Here is a 17,050-nt window from a genome sequence, read left to right on the forward strand (position 1 = left end):
TGGTAGATTTTATTCCAGCCTTTCACTTTTAGAAGATGTTTGGTTTTGCTGGATAGATGTGTCTCTTGGAGGCAGCAGAAAGACGGATCTTGATTTTTGATCTAACTTATGAGCCTATGTCGTTTGATTGGAGAATTAAGTCCATTAATGTTGAGAGTTAGGATTGAGAGATGATCGTTTGTTACTTTCATTATATCCATCTTGTTAATAGCTCTGTCTTCCCATTTCTTGATCTAATATTCTGGTTTTCAATTTAGGGCTCATTTCTCTATCTGTATTGTGACCTTGATTATTTCCCTGTATAGTACATATTTGAAGATTTTCTGCTTTGGTGGAGATATATTGTTTCAGTTTTTCCTTACTGTGGAAGACTTTCATTTGACCTTTGGCTATGAATGAGAGTTTAGGTGGGTACAGTATTCTTGGTTGGTAGTTACTTTTATTTAGGGTTTGGTATACCTCATTCCAGGCTCTCCTTGATTTCATGGTCTCAGCTGGCAAGTCTGGGGTAAACCTGATTGGTTTTCCTTTATATGTGATTATTTTCTTCTCCCTAACAGCTTTAAGGATTCTTTCCTTGGACTCTATTGATCTTGTTTTGATCACAATGTGTCAGTGGGATGTCGTATTCTGGTCTGGTCGGTTTGGGGTTCAAAATGCTTCTTGTATCTGGATAGTCCTATCCTTCTGGATATTTGGGAAGTTCTCAGCTAATATTCTGTTAAATAGGTTGCCTATTCCATTAACTTCTTTCTCTAGGTTTTCCTCAATACCTATTAGCCTTAAATAGGGCTTCCTGATTGTGTCTGGGATCTCCTGGAGTGATGTGTTTTGTCAATTGGATTGGTTTTGTATTGATTTTTTATCTTTCTCCATAGATGCTAGGGAATCTTCAGCTCCTGAGATTCAATCTTCAGCTTCACGACTGTAGGCTAGCTACTTGATTTCAAATCTCTTTTCCTCCTGACTGGTCTTTCCTGATGAGTTCCATGTCCTTGCTATAATTTTCTCTTAGGTCCTGAATGGATTTCTTTACTTTATTAATTTTGTTTTGAATGCTGTCTCTCAAATCTTTTAGCTGGGTAGCTATCTTTTCTTTTGACTCTTGAAGTTCATTTATCTTTCTATTTGTCGAGGCCTTGAAATCGTCTATTACTTATGGAAGGATTGATTTATTGATTCAACTTTTCATTTATCATGTTTATCAGTAGACTTTGTAGAGCATTTTGAGGGTCCTCTTTTATGTCTTTGGTTGACTGCCCTGCTTCCTGCTTGTTTTGAGTGGGAGATAGGACTCCATTGTTTGCCATCTTTCTTGTGTTTCTTCTGCCCATTTAAATTGGGAATGCCAATCTACAAGCACCTGTCAGCACCGTTTAAGACCCAAAGCAGACCTTACCAAGCACTGTTGTGTAAATCTTATAAGTTCACAATTATATACAGATACCTTTTATATCTGTTTATAAAATTAGATTTGGTGTTCCTAAAGAATACAATTTCGATATAACAACCAATCATGAGCCCTGTACTCAGTAGTTACTTTTTTACTATTCCAATCCTATGAGCAATTTTTCTTCTTATATTAAGTTCTTTTTGGACTGGCTGGCATTCTCTATGAACCCCTTAGATTCACTCAGATTGAGCAGGGGTACCCTCTATCCCATAACCAGGGGTAAATGGTATCTGGAGGTCTTGGAAGTAAATCAGGAGGGTTAGAAGTAGTGAAGAGAATGGAGAAAAATGTATGGGGGGTGATGATTTTGGTTTCGTTTCAGTAACATGGAAAGATGGAGAAGAGTAGAATCACTAGAAAGAAGAAGGTTAAAATGATAGGCAATGGATAGTTAGCAGAAAATAGTGAAAGTGTTATTCATTGGAAAGTAATTTTAAAGAAAGTAAATGTGAAGAGAGAAACAAATAAAAATACTGGAAGACAAATGCACAAAACAGAGAAAATTTATTTTTTAAAAACCCTGAAAAACAAACAACCAAACAAAAACTGATACAAACAAATCAAAATGGAAAATAAAACCAACGACATCTCATAAATGAAAAAAAAAGTTTAAAAAATGTTTTAAAAAAATGGAATCTTCCTTTCTTTGGTGGGATTTCTACAGTCTCTGGTTTCCTTGTGATGGACTGCAGTCTATTTTGCTGCTGGGCTGGTTTGACATGCTTTCAGTTTGCAGGGGGTGGAGCTAATTTGACCCTCCTCCCCTTTTAATGAAATCCTGGGGTTCTGTGTTTGCACAGCTTTCAGGTAGGACTTGGGTGTCCTGTATAGATGGGAGACGTGAACAGTCTTGAGAACCGTGGTTCCTCCCGTCTACTGTGGGGCCTCTGCCTTTAATGCCTGGTTTTGAATAGGTTGTGGACTCAGCAGGGAAGGGCACCTCTGGCCTGGTTTACCTGGCTGAGAGTCACTTGCCTGGGTGATGTTCCTCCCTTCTGGGTGGAGTGGCCTCCTGGACGGAGCTGGCTATGGAATTCAGCCCTGTTTCCATCTGGGAATTGGGCTTCCTCTGTGATGTGACCATTTATCTGTCTCAGGAACTGTTTGTTTTCTTGTCTGGTTGTCCGTGCCTCTGGTAGCTGCCCACGGCTGTTGGTTTTAATTTAGAAATTCCAGTGGGCAGGGCGGGACACCTCTTGCTGAGTTCACCTGACTGTGTGAGCCGAGGCCCGGGACATGCCTTCCACCTGGGCAGGGGTCATTCTCCTGGGCGGAGCTGGCTCTCATTGGTTGGTCGCTCTTGCCCATTTCAAAGATGGCCCCTTTGTCCTCACCTTCCCCAGGCCTGCTTTAGTCCCAGTCTGGTCTGACCCAATGCCAGTGTCAAAGATGGAATGTTGCTCTGGCGGTGGGGGAAGGGTTACCTTCTAGAAACTGCTCTGTGGGGGCGTGAGAATGTCTTTTGTGTGGTACTCACACTTTCTCTGAGATTTCAGGCAGTCTGTGCTCCTCCTGCGATCCCAATCTATCTGCCGCCATCTGGAGGATTTCTTCCTGGTTGCCGCTGTGTGCTTTAGGTGTGAGGAGTGTGGGGCGCTGTGCCAGCGCTGGCACTGACATGGTGGCGGATCACTGTCCGGAGCTCAAATCTGTGTTTACAGGTCAGCAAGGTTGATTTTTTCCTTCCTGGCCAGAATCCCTGTACAGTTATAACTTACTTGTGCTATCTTTCTAGGAGTAAAAGTTTCTCTGGAGTGTTAAAACTGGGGTGCCGTAAGGAGCTTTGCTAGTGCTCTGCTGCTCCTCTGATGTCATCCAAATTTCCCCATAAGCATTATGTTTAAGTCTAGATGTAAATACTTCTCAAGAAAAGAAAAGTTCACCAGGGAAAGTCATGACAACAGAAATATGATTGAGAAAGACATTGATTTATTCATTCTTTCACCAAAAATAACAATTTTCTTTTCTTCCTTCGTATTCTTACACTTCCATTCTGTTCATCAACAATCCCATATCTTCTCTTTGGACATTACATTTGGAACCTTCTCTAGTGCTATCACATTGTCCTGTCACCACCCATCAACCACCTAGCCATAGCGGGGACTTCTCCCAGATTCATCCCTATCTTCCTATAATCATTCCTTTCCTCTCTCTCAAAAGAGAAGACATTCATGTGTAATGTTCTAAAACTGTAAGTTAAAACATGCTCCCTCTCAGTCATAGTAGCATGTCTATGATCCCAGCTAGGCAAAACACATAGACAAGAGAACCTTTGCCCTGTAGTTGCACTGGATAAAACTGTGAGATTATACCTGAAAAATAATTTAAAAGAGTAATATTGGACAAAATAAATAATAACAACACAGGTAAACAAAAAGTAAAAATGGGCTATAAATGTAGTTTACATTGTAGAACACCTGCCTACCAAGCAGAAGATCCTAAGTCCAAATGCCAGGAAAATTAAAACCCCTGAAATACCTTCTCCCAAAACAAACAGAAACAAACTAAAATGCATCTATTCTCTCTATTTCCATTTAAAATTTCAGTGGCTTTAATGTCATGTAGATCTTCAGAATGTGAACTCTAAACTCCATGATCTTCATCTTAGACCTCCAAACTGCCTTTCCTCTTATGTCCTGCAGTTATTCAAGGTGCTTATGGCTTACTTTCTATTACTTCCTTGTCATTGATTGTGTGTGTGTGTGTGTGTGTGTGTGTGTGTGTGTGTGTGTGTGTGTGTGTGTGCTGGAACCTAGTTTTGAACTCAGAGCCTGGGTACTGTCTCAGCTTGTTTTTTTGTTTATTTGGTTTTTTTTTTTTTTGCCTCAAGGTGGATGTTCTATTATTGAGCCATTACTCTACATCTTTTTTAAGGGCTTACTTGAGATAAAAGTCTCACAGACTTTCTTACCCTTCAGGTCTGGTTTCAAACTGAAGTCCTCAGATCTCAGCCTTCTGAGTAACTAGGATTACAGATTTAAGCCAGCAGTACCCAAGTATAGCTGTTCATTGTCTACTCTTTACATCTCAGTTCTTACAGTGCTATCAGGGCTTCATGGGGGAAGAGCGGTGAAAGACAGAATCTATGCTGATTATTAAAACAAAAAAATCCCAAACAACAAAAACCAGTTTGATGAAGAGGCTGTCTTTCTTCTATCCTACTTTTTTTTGGTCTCCCTTATCAAAGATTAGGTGGCCATACATATGTGGGTCCATTTCTGTGTCTTCAGTTCTATTCTATTGGTCCGCAGGCCTCGGGTCTTTTCTTGTGCCAGTACCAAGCTGTTTTTATTACTATAGCTTTGTAATAGAATTTGAAGTTTAGTATTGATATTCTTCCAGCACTGTTCTTCCTGCTAAGGATTTTTTTTTCTATTCGGGGTCTTTATTGTTCCATATGTATTCCTGGATTGCTCCTTCTATTTCATTGAAGAATGGTGTTGGGATATTGCATTAAATTTGTGCATAGTCTTTGGCATTATTGCCATTTTAACAATGTTAATCCTCCCAATCCAGGAGCATGCGAGGTTTTTCACTTCCTTAGTTCTGCTTTAATTTTCTTTATCAGGTATTTAAAGTTGTCATCATAGAGGTCTTTCACTTCCTTGGTTAAGTTTATTCCTAGGTGTTTTTTGTTGTTGTTGTTTTGTTTTTGACAATTCCAAATGGATTAAAGGCCTCAACGTAAAAGCAGATACCATGAAAACATTACAGGAAGGAATAGGAGTAATACTAAGTTTCCTGGGTACAAGACAAAATTTTCTTAGTAAAGGCCCAGAAATATAACAAATCAAAGAAATGTTGGAAAAATGGGATTGCATCAAATTGCAGAGATTCTGCATGGCAAAGGACACGCTTGCAAGATAAATAGAAAGCTCATAGATTGGGAGAAGATCTTCACTGGGTATAAAACAGGCAAGGGCCTCATATCTAAAATATACTTAGGACTCAAAAAATTATGTTCCACCAAAACAAATACTTAAGGGAACAACTGCCTCATTAATAAATGGGCTAAAGGCTTAAAGAGAGACTTTTCTGAAGAGGAAATGAGAATAGCTAATAGATACATGAACAAGTGCCCAACATCTCTAAGCCATAAAAGAAATGTAAATGAAAACAACATTAAAATTCTACCTCTTCCCAGAAAGAATGGCCATTATCAAGAAAACTAATAACAAGCAGTGCTGGTGGGGATGTGGCCTAAAGTGAACACTATTACACTGCTGGTGGAGTGTAAACTTGTTCAACCACTCTGGAAAGCAGTATGGAGGTCCCTCAAATGACTAAAAAAACATAGTGCTCTCCTAGTAACCAGAAACCCCACTTTTGGGCATTTACCCAAGGTATCAAAAACAAGGTCATACTAAAGCAACCAGTACAACCATGTTCACTGCAGAGTTATTTACCATAGCTACAATATGGGACCAATCCAGATGCTCCTCAGTAGATGAATGGATCAAGAAAATTTGGTGCATATACACAATGGAATTCAATGCTTCTATCAGAAAGAATGGCATCACCCCATTTGTAAGGAAATGGAAGGACTTGGAAAAAAAAGCATAGCGAGTGAAGTAATCCAGGCCCAAAGAAACATAGATTCTATGGTTTCCCTCATTGGTAATAATTAGTATATGTCTGGGATAGTCCTAGCAGAAGATCACAATTGCTCAATAACTATGTACATATGAACACATAAAATGATGCTAAGTGAAATGAACTCTAAGATATGGAAACAAGTGGTTTTTCATTGTTGTTATTTTTATGTAATATGTAGAATTTAAAGAAAACCAGTTTGGTGTGGGAAATTTTTACAGGTAAAAAAGGTTAAGCAGGGTATTATGAAGGGTGACTACCAGCATGGGTTCACTGTCTCTCCTAGATCAGTGGAATGAGTTATTCCACAAAAGAAGAACAAAGTAAACATGTAATGGGAAGTTAGAAGGACTCCTTTCTGAAGAAGAATACCCAAAATTGGAGACAAAGGATAAAAAACAACAACAAAAAAAAACCTACTCCTGATTCCTTGCTTCTAATCTGCAGCCAGATGGAACTTGCTGAATCTGGCCCTGAGAATATCCTAGAATACAAGTCACCCTCTATGAGAGTGGAGGACAGAAAAGAGCAGGCAAGAAGACTGCTGACCTTCCACTTCCATGGAGAAAGCTTCATTGGATGAGAACAAGTGAAATCACTGAGAAGCACAACTTCATTTTCAGTGCTTTTACATGTGGCCATCATTACAAAAGAGAATTCCACATTAGCGTTCGTGCATCACCATATTAAATTTATTTCAACCTCCTTTTCCTCTTCTATTTGCAACAGACATTAGTGTTTGATGGGGACTATACTGATCATTCCACACTGTAGCCTTGGAATCCTGGTCTACCCGTGACGTCGGCAGGAGATCAGCATGCCAGTGTGTGGAGGCACACACACACTTGCTGGTTTCTTTTTGCTCTCCCTCTGCCTGCCTGTCCCCCCATTTCTCTTTGCAGTGTCTCCCACTGTCTCACGGCAGTTGTCCAGAGCTATCTCCAATCCTCTTACATATCACAAGTGGAAGAAACACAAAGCTGAGAATTTCACAGATAGTAGCTGTTCTGTGATTGGGGGTGGTGCAGATTCCCCATATTCTTCTTAGGGTTTCAAATCCCCCTAGGACCATTAACTAAAGAAGGCAGGCTTAAAAGAGATGCCTTTAAAGGGGATATTAATATACTTTTTAAAAGTTTGAGTCATCCATATAAATCATGGAAGGAACGCAGTACAAAATAGTGAATGTTGAAACTGAGCATATGTTCCAGAGGGAGATGTCCTAAAGAGACAGGTCTTCCTCTTTGTTCTAAATCTACTTTTTCCAGTTTATCTGACACAGCTTTTGGCTTCCCAATTGTTGTGAAATTGATTAGATCAGAAAGCAGGGTTGCCTGTTCAGCATGATGAGTGACAAAAATAAAGTTTAGGTTATTCCAGACATGGTGTGTGTATATTGCAGAGGATTTGGGTACCATTCAGACTTCCAAATGTTCTGTAAATTTTAGTGCTGTGCATCTGTATGTTATCTGCATCCCAAAGAGTACAGCACAATGCACAGTGCATACACTTGCATGAAATCTACCAGACCACGTTGGATATGGCTGTGGGATTTCTGAAGCATGACTCCAATGACAATCTAACCAGTGCTAAGATGAAAATTGGATGGCAGCATTGGTACCTTGGTTTTGTTTGTTTTCATAAAACAAATAAATCAACTTTTTACTGTTGAGAAATGCTTGTGCTTGATATTGGAGGAGTATATGTTTCTAATACCCATGGTATAGGTAAGCCTACTCAAATGCTCTTCCTTACTAGAAAGATGTATATTATAATTATGTAAAAATAATAAGACAATCCTTGCTACTTAGGAGGCTGAGGTCTGGGGGTTATGCCAAGGCCTACTTCATCAGAAAAGTTCATGAGAATCCTATCTCCAGTGAACCAGCAAACAGCCATATAATAATTATAGATAATAATTGTAGATATTATAAAGTGCTTTCTAATCACTATGTCCCTTTCTCTTTGCTAAAGCCAAATAAGGTGGTTACAGAGTTTGATATCCATTTCCCAAATGTGGAAATGGAAGTTTACAACAATCCATACCTACTCACAGAGCCCCCAAGATGATCTGATTCTAGGTTAGTCCATGAACAAAGCTGCAGATAGGATGGGCTCTTTGTGAAGTATTAGCAGCCTTTAGAAGGTATTCTCTTAAATGAATATTGGCCTCTGGGTCACAGTGACTGAACACAGCCCAGGATGACCTGATATCTCATCAGAGGAGAGCCATGAGGGGCTCTGCCAGCAACAGCAACACTTTCACTGGCTTCCTCAAGTCCCATCAGCAGCTTGGCTCATTAAAAGCAAAATATTGCCAAAGGTACCTGTTCTCTAAGCAAAGCATCCAGAGCTAGCATCCCTATCTCATTAGGAATGGTTCTCTAATTATTATGTATAATTCTAAATTTGGTAATTACCTTAAAGTTTATCTGATTTCAACAAGAATATTCTCCAGATGAGAAAGGTGGGCCCTAGGGATTGAGGGATAGGACTAAACAACCTAGATAGAAAAGTAGTCAGGAATGAGAACCAACACCTTTCCTCCCAGTTCCAAGGCCTTTCTTCCTCCCACAATGCCTGGACATGTTCTATAACTTCCTTTGACAATACTGTAATGATGCAATATTATTTATATAATATGCATAATATAAATAATATAATATATATTCAAATTTATACTAAATGTACTCTATTAAACAACTGTGACATAATATACATTTTAATTTTTTAGTCTTTCTAGAAAATATCTGGCTTTTTATTTATTCTTCTAAAGCTTCACTTGTGAAAATTATTTTTCATTTATTTCCCAAGAGAAACACAAAAATGATTATTATCTTACAACCTTTTATAGTAAAGGCCGACTTACATAAAACCAAGGCCATACATCTCTACTTTTCTATTGTGATGACCAAGAATGATGAAGTAAATAAATATAGCTGCATATTTCTAAGCATACTTGCAGCAAAAACTGAGGGGGGTAGAGAGAGGAAATCATCTCCTAGATATTGACATTTCAAACGGGAGTGTTTTCTTTTCAAGTGTAAAGATTCCTAACCTTTAATCCATTTTGAGAATTTGACATTGTATTTATTTTAGAGCTCTGAAAAACTCAATTTAGGACAAAAATAAATAATGACTTCAGAAAATAGTGATTCCCTGGAGGAAGCTCCAAGATTCTCCTTATCCATGTCTTGTATAGAACAAGGAGGCATCCTGACTGAATGCCACAATAGGTGAGGGCCCTTTCCATTTGCCAGGGGATAAACCAGACAATTATAGAAATTCCTGAGTGTGTGACTGATGCCTTATTTTCATTTGTAAAATACATGTTGTTAGAACTATTTCCAACATAGGGAAAGGTTGTTTCAGATAAGTGATGTATCTAAAAGCCTTTCCTTATGAAAACTGTGTTTTTTTTTTTTCTGTGCTTAGAAATATTTGAAGTAAGTTCGTGGAATGCACGGAATTTCTTCTAGGGACTAAATTCTAAGGAAGATGGTAGAATATATGGAAATAAAATCAATTTCCAACCCGACACTTTGGATATTGTGTTTGGAGAACAGAATGGAGAGAGGGAGAGAGAATGTAGACTTTCCTCTGATTTGTAATATTGGATAATGTCTATTTTAAAGTGTGCTAATTTATTCTTCAGTGAACTGGGGAGATTAACTAATCCTTTATTTGGTTGGATTAATGAATAATCAATACGCCAAAGGGAGAGAAAAAGAGAATGATTTCTACTCAAGGAATAAAGCTTTCGGGTAGCAGAGTCATCCCTATCTTTCATTTTTACAAAGCACACCACAACCCAGATAAAATGTGTGGTATTCAGGGTGGTTTTACTTCAGTTACTTTTTTTTCCTCTAAGAAACCTTGAATTTTTGTGTTCCAGATGGATATGGCACACTGGGAAACAGCAGTGAAATAATCAGCATCATGTTAGGTATGATTTGTGGCCTCTTTTCCCACAAATCTAAATATGTTTATTCATTCCTTGACATCCTTTGTAGGGAGAAAAGATTATATCCCAGAGGGACCCTCCCTAATAGCCCAAGTGATATCTGAACACTGTTTTTTGTTATTATTATCATTGTTAAGTAGTTGTACAAAGAGATTTTAATTTAACATGTCAGTTTGTGAGAACAATGCAACTTGATCAATGTCACATCTCTCCCAAACCTAACTATCCCCTCAATTTTCCTAATTTAATTTTCACATGTGTACATTAACTATTAGGACTACATTCTTTCACCCCCTTCTCTCTTCATTTCTGTACTAACTTTCCTTTTCCTTCACTCCCCTCCCTAGTACCTCACATTCCAGCTTCTAGTTATTCACTGTTAGATTTTAAGTTAATTGCTCAAAGGAATTACACCATTAAAATTCTACCCTGAACATACCATACTTTAGTTAATGTGTTTGTGTATATCTGCATTTGACCCTGTATATATTTACATATATATGTGTGTGTATATGTTTACGTACATATATGTGACTTCCATATATAGAGAAAAATTGTGTCCTTTTTCTCTCTGATCTTGACTTACTTCAGTTAGTACTTTTTTTCAAATCCATCCATCAATCTGCAAATGATATAATATTCTTCCAAATGGATTAGTAACATTCCATGTGTGTGTGTGTGTGTGTGTGTGTGTGTGTGTGCATGTATGTGTGTGTACATAGAACATTTAAAATCCATTTGTCTATTGAAGGGTATCTGGGCTCTTTCCATAACTTGATTATGATAAATAGTGCAGCAGTGAACATGGTTGTGTAAGTATCTTTACTGTATAAATAACTATCCTTCCTAGCCACCTGGGCATTTCCACTCTACTATCTGTATTTATTGACTTTACAGTAAGTTCATCACTATGTGAAATCATCTAGTTTACTCTCTTGCCTGATTCTTGCCTACCTACCCTACTCTCAAATACAAGAGTATTTTGTCAACCACTCTGTTATTTGATGCTTACAATAGACCTTGCACATAGCAACTAAGCAATAAATATTTGCTTAAAGAATGAAGGAATGAGGTTTGCCATAAAGGCCTTAATCTAAAGCAGGTTTTCTAACATAGACAGGGATATGAAGGATTGGCTACAGAGAATTTGGAGCTCTGAGTTGGCTAAAACCTAAGTAGGATATACAAAGAATGTCAAAGAACTTTAAGGGTCAATATCTACTGTGGATACTGTGGCCTATCCATATTTCCATGGGCCAGGAGCCATCCTGTTAAGAACTTCACAGGGCTTCCAATTACCTTCTTGTCAATATAGTCAGAGTACTTTCATGTAGTTTGGATTGGGACAGCATGTTGATGACATGGGTGGAATGAGTGCAGGGCCATTCTAGAACTGTGATAACCATCCTGATATGACTATGTTACTTGATAGATTAGTTCCCATTTGACAGACATACCGAATATACCAAGACATAAACTGTGGAATAGTGCACTGTTAGCTTCATAGAAATTCATCAAGTTCTGACACATACTGTTACATTCTATCATAGTTAAGCTATGTAATCCACTGGCATTAGAGCTGAAAAGTGATCATGCAAATCAAACATTTTTATGCATAATTCTTAATATTGACTTTTTAAAAATTCCAATTCTCTATTTGCCTTTACAGTAGACCATTACATTTTTCAATGTAATTAAAGTCCATCTTTTAAGGATTCTTTAATTTAATTTTATTGTCAAGGTGATGCACAGCGGGTATACAGTTACATGCATAAGGTAATGAGTACATTTCTTGTCAAGTCCATTATCTCTTCCTCATTTTCTCCCATTTCCCCTCCCCTCAACTCCCCCCCCCCCCCGCCAAGTTTTACAGTTCATTTCCAACATATTGTCTTGTGAGTATCGCTATTGCATTGGTTCATCCTTCTAAGGATTTTTAATTGACCATGTTTTAATTTTGGAGTCTTGTGTGTAGAGTCCTATGGTGGTAGGCACCAGTCACCAGTGGCTCACACTTGTAATTCTAGCTGCTCAGGAACCTGAGACTTAAAAGACGAAGGTTCAAAGCCAGACAGAGTAGAAAGGTTAGAAAAATTCAACTTCCAATAAACCAGCAAAATGCTAGGCTGGAACCATAGTAGAGCGACAACAAAAGAAAAGCAAGCTGAGGAAGAGCATGAGGCCCTGAGTACAAGCCTTGATGCAAGCATACAAAAAGAAAGAAAATAATTTGGGAGAAATGAAAACTCCCTCATGGAAGAGCAAAATTTGAATAAGGGGAATAATGAAGAGTCCTTTGAGACTATCACAATAATGAAAAAGATTAATTAACTACTTTCTATTTGGAGGTTGCTCAAGACATAGATTTTTCAGGAAATGAATCTCAAGCTGTCTAATCCTTGGAAAGGACATGGTCTTCAATAAATACAGAAATACAGAAAAAAAGAAAAACTGTTTCCAAGAGGAAAATTAATGTGCTATTGAGAAACAAATAAGCAAGCAAGCAAACAGAATGAGAGGATGCTGACAGGATGAAGCATAAGTGACCACTATACTAACTAAGCTGATCCCATCCATTTTTTTTTATACTTTGTTTTGAGAAGCATAGGAGATAATCACATCAATCTTATCATCATGAGCAATGATGAAAGAATAAATTTAGATTAAATTTCAGAGTTATTCAAACTACAATGTGGCCAGTACTTTAGGAAGCAATATTAATTAATGGTGACAAGGTAGGAAAGTGGAAGGAAATTAATATTTGGAATAGAGAGCCAATTCTCTGATAATTGCGTTATAGGAGACTTTCAATTACTATTAATGGTATTATAGGAAGAAGACTACTTTGTTTCCCCCTTCCCCACAGTTTTGGAGATTGAATTCAGAGAATTCAATTTAAAATTTAGGCCAAAGTTTTACCACTTGAGTTACATCCCTAGTCCTCTTTGTTGTCTGTCTCGCACTAACTTTAATCTATGATCATCCTATCTTTGTTCCCCAAGTACATGGTACCATAGACACCACCACACTCAGCTCAGAAAGAATTTACTTTTTTCATTTGTGTGGGTCTTGAGCCTTGAACTCAGAGCTTAGACACTCTCCCTTAGTTGTATGCACAAGTCTAGCACCCTACCACTTGAACCATAGCTCCATTAATGGCAGTTTATTGGTTAATTAGAGAAAAGAGTCTCTCTGATTTGTCTGCCTGGTATGGCTTTGAAGCACAATCCTCAGATTTTAGTTTTCTGAGTAGCTAGGATTACAGACATGAAACACCAGCACCCAACTCAGGAAGAAATTCTTAAATTCATCTTTTTGATAGGGAAACTGATCATCAGAGACACTCCACATGATGTTTTCAAGGATATTGACTTAATGACATACAAGTGAAATGACGTGGTACAAATGTTGCATTGCTGTCATACAATTTCAGAGGAAAGCACGTTAATATTAGTGTATCTTGCTGATGTAATATAGTTGTCACAGGTAATTACTGACTAACTCCTCTCTGTTGGATTATCACATTTATCTTCAAACTTAATAAAAACCTAAGTATCTCTTTCCTGTCAGTATTTTTAGGACTATCAATATTGTCACTGGATGGTGTGTTTCCTTTGTGGGATAAAAATCTTACTTGTCAGTTTGTATTGACCTGGCCATACTGTTTTTAGCATATTTTCCTTTGATTAGGTTTCCTAAAATCAGATCTTAAGAGAGGAATACAGGGGCTGGGGATATAGCCTAGTGGCAAGAGTGCCTGCCTCGGATACACGAGGCCCTAGGTTCGATTCCCCAGCACCACATATACAGAAAACGGCCAGAAGTGGCGCTGTGCCTCAAGTGGCAGAGTGCTAGCCTTGAGCGGGAAGAAGCCAGGGACAGTGCTCAGGCCCTGAGTCCAAGGCCCAGGACTGGCCAAAAAAAAAAAAAAAGAGAGAGGAATACAGGTACAGAAGATTTTTATCATGGATAATTTTCCAGTAAACAAATGTGCAAAAATACTTAAAGGGAAGCAAGGGAAAGGAAAAGAGGCAAGCAGGAATGTGCTCCCTAGGGAAACAAACAGCCATATTCTAATCTACAGGGGACTGTGGAGTGTGCTTTGGAATATTAACTACTTCTCCTAAAATTGGAGTGGAGACTTGTTGGCTGAGTTGTTGTGCAGAGGTGGTGAGCTTTTGGCAAATGATACAACAGGTGGCAGATGGTCTTACACTCAAAAAAAGGAATCAGAGCTAGTTAGAAGTTGAGTCTACTTTTGACATTCAGGATTTGAATCTCTGCCAGGTCTGTTATCTAAGGAAAAACAAATATTACTCCTTTTTTCTTCTCTCCTTGAAAGGAATGTTTCTACTCAGGAAATGTCCTTCCACTGGGAAGTTACACCTCACAGCTGAGCTTGCTAATGTTTGACAGAAGGACCCATGTCCTTGGGTGCCGAAGACAATGCTGAGTACCACCTTCCCCAGATGTAATAATACAATATTGCTATACAGAAGAATTACAATATCATATATCTGGGACTTGTGACCAGAGTTGGGACATGCACCATACCGTGTTGGTTTTTAGAGCTAGCAGAGCCAGCCTAAATGTGCATATCTTACTTTTATGGCTAGGTAGATAACTTTTGTTTATGTCTCAATTCCCCTTACTCTGTCCCTTCTGTCCCTTCTGAATTGAGTTTCAAAAACGGATAGGCTTTTGTGGCTTAACAAACATCAGGCTTTCTTTTGAATTTTATTTAAGTCTGTCCACACTGAGGCCCTTTTAAGAATTGAGAATTTTGAGATGATGCAAGTAGATATTTTATTATTTATTTTACCTAATATTCAAGTGGCTGCATTAATTTTAATATCTACACATAAAATATTTCAGAACCTCTTGTCATTTTCCTCTTCCCTGGATCATTGTTTTAGTTTGCTATTCTTTCTTCCTGGAATATTAGATACAAGTTGAGAGATTACTACTGCGTATCAAAAGCCTAGTGATGGCATATTGAAAAATCAAAGGACATGAATCCCTTTATTATAAGTAAAGAAATCAAGATACCAATACCACAGGGGTCGTTTTACAACTTGTAGATTCAGAAACACTCACCACACTGGAAAGACAAATGTCTCTTATCTTTATAGAGGGGTCATCACCAGTGACACATTCTGGTCAGTGAACAAACTATCACTTTTTTGAGAATTTATTCTTATCTTTCATGCTGGCTGATTCACACCCTCTGACCTCTCTTAGAGAATCTGCTTATTCCTTGCTCTCCTACTAAGTGTAAGAAATGGAACAAGCCCAAGATTCAGATACTTCTGAATCTTTGTGAGAGTCAGCTTCAGATCAACTTTCAGTGGCCTGATTCCATTTCTATACCGTAGGATCTGCTTTATTCCCATACCTTCTCCATACTGGACTCTTACAAGCTAAAGCCAATCACTGAAACAATTTTGTGTCTTTTGAAGTTCTCTTGACTATAATTTATACATGATTTAAATAAAAAATTTAAAAATAAAATAAATCAAATTATTACTTAGGCATTTAGAATTTTCCATGATGTAAACATAGTTGATCATAAACTGTTGAGGTAACTGTGGTGGTGGTGGTGGTGGAGGTGTGCATATGTGTGTGTGTATGTCCACAGGATAGGCTCCTGGACCCCTCAGATCCCATAATTTTTAAATTCCCAACATCCTTACACAAAATGACATGATATTTTCATAAACAACCTGTGCTAATTTTCCTGTTTACTGGATTCATTAATTATAGTATTTGATTAGTTATAATACCTAATAAAATGTAAATGTTATATAAATAGTTGTGATGCTATCTTGTTTAGGGAAAGAAAAATGGCAAGAATAAAATCTGCACATATTTGGTACAGAGACTTGAATGCATCCTAGCTAAAGTTACTTGCATCTCTAGATGTTGAACCAGCAGGTATGGAAGGCTTTGCATATAATATCAATTCACACTTTTTACTCTGCACATCAAATATTTGTAATTTTGTGGTCTCTGCTTCCTCAACTGTCTCAGTTTTGACACTCAGTTTTCCTTCTTTGCCCCTTGTCTACTTGAGTCAGTGTCAGAAATATTCGTCTTTTCATGACTGAATGAAGTTCTCGTCTCCTGAACAAAAGTTTCTACCGACTCCCAGGCAGTGTTGTTCACCATCTTCTGTATTTCTTTAGCATTGTTTATGTGTATACATTTCAATAGCTTTAATTATTTTACATTTCTGGGTCTTCTCTAGCTGTGAGAGCTTAAGAGTTAAGTAAATGCAGCTCCCAAGGTTTAGCTGCCTATTTGTTCCCCAGGCTGAACACCTTTCAGAAATCATGGAAGCATCTGTAACGCATTTAGCTGGAACATCTCTGGGGGTAGACCTACCTTGCAGATAAGCAGGTCAGAGATGGATATTTGAGTACATGATTTATTGATGGTGTACTCTCTGGAGAAACCATGAGGAAGCCAACTATAATGGGGAAAGTGTTGGGCAAGAAATTGCTCGAGCTTCAGCTTGTTCCCATGGATTCCCAGGGATAAAGTTCACCTGCAGTTAGGTAAAGGAACTGGATTTTATATTGCCACACTCAAGAGTCCAGTGGTGGGTATCCTTGTAACCTTTTAGTTGGCTCTGGATAAGGGGGGTTTCTGAAGGCTAGAGACAAACTCTGGAACAGACGGGGGACACTGGCTAGCTGAAGAAGATCCAGCAGGAGTAGTAAAAGCATTTGCAACAATAATACCTAAATACATAGAAATGTAGCTAGCTGGATGGATAGATGATAGATAGATAGATAGATAGATAGATAGATAGATAGATAGATAGATAGACAATGGATGGATGGATGGATAGATGGATACATACATACACTCATGATATTAATACACTATGTATTATTCAAATGTAATACTGTAATATAATATATAAATTTATACATATATTCTGGATTCACAACTCAAATACAGGTACAGACTCAATAAAATAGGCATACACATCCTTAAACTTATATATTTGATCTGTCATACCTGTCTGATATTTT

General features: G+C 37.9%; 1 long non-coding RNA gene across 2 annotated transcripts; it reads right to left on the reverse strand.

Annotated features, from left to right (window-relative positions):
- Positions 1-3,362: 3,362 nt before the first annotated feature.
- Positions 3,363-16,798, reverse strand: LOC125353125. 2 transcript variants are annotated; one of them, XR_007211270.1, is made up of 3 exons: positions 16,395-16,798; positions 8,467-8,520; positions 3,363-3,605 (listed from the first exon to the last, which is right to left on the reverse strand). It is a non-coding gene; the product is annotated as an uncharacterized LOC125353125 (long non-coding RNA). The 2 variants fall into 2 exon arrangements; XR_007211269.1 differs by lacking the exon at positions 8,467-8,520.
- Between the last annotated feature and the right edge of the window lie 252 nt (positions 16,799-17,050).

This window comes from Perognathus longimembris, chromosome 6, assembly GCF_023159225.1.
Source record: "Perognathus longimembris pacificus isolate PPM17 chromosome 6, ASM2315922v1, whole genome shotgun sequence".
Classification (NCBI taxonomy): Eukaryota; Metazoa; Chordata; class Mammalia; order Rodentia; family Heteromyidae; genus Perognathus; species Perognathus longimembris.